This window comes from Meleagris gallopavo, unplaced genomic scaffold, assembly GCF_000146605.3.
Source record: "Meleagris gallopavo isolate NT-WF06-2002-E0010 breed Aviagen turkey brand Nicholas breeding stock unplaced genomic scaffold, Turkey_5.1 ChrUn_random_7180001842859, whole genome shotgun sequence".
In the NCBI taxonomy this organism is placed as follows: domain Eukaryota; kingdom Metazoa; phylum Chordata; class Aves; order Galliformes; family Phasianidae; genus Meleagris; species Meleagris gallopavo.
The window spans coordinates 1-508 of NW_011111678.1; positions in this window are offsets into that span (position 1 = coordinate 1).

Sequence of the window (508 nt, forward strand, 5' to 3'; positions counted from 1 at the left end):
GTGGATAAGATCCTAAGGAGGCACCTGTTTTTAGAACAGAATGATGGATTAAAAACACTGTCATGGACCAAAAGCTAAATACAAACTCCAATGCAAGCTGTGAAATCAGTGATACATTGTTGAAGATATGAAGGATGAAATATTTATTATAAAAACATGGACTGTGCCATCAAAAGTGCAGGTTAAGGCAGTAGCACTGCCTTGAAGTATTTCTGACACAGCAGACACAAATATATATACACTAGAAGACCGTAGCAGCTCTAGGTTGAGTTCTAGTCTTGAAGTCACTGAAAAAGCAGCAGCTGAAGCAACTTACAAGAGAATCATCCAGAAGTCACAGACCTTAAAAGGTAAGGTTAAGTTGAACTGACAAGCTGCAGTAACACATAAAAGATGAATATTCACATTTAAGATTGAAATGCTCTGCTCCTAACTCTTCCCAGCGTGCAAACACTCGAACACTGTGTGCACACAAGTAGGTTCACATGTTTTACCAGCTTGAGCCAGA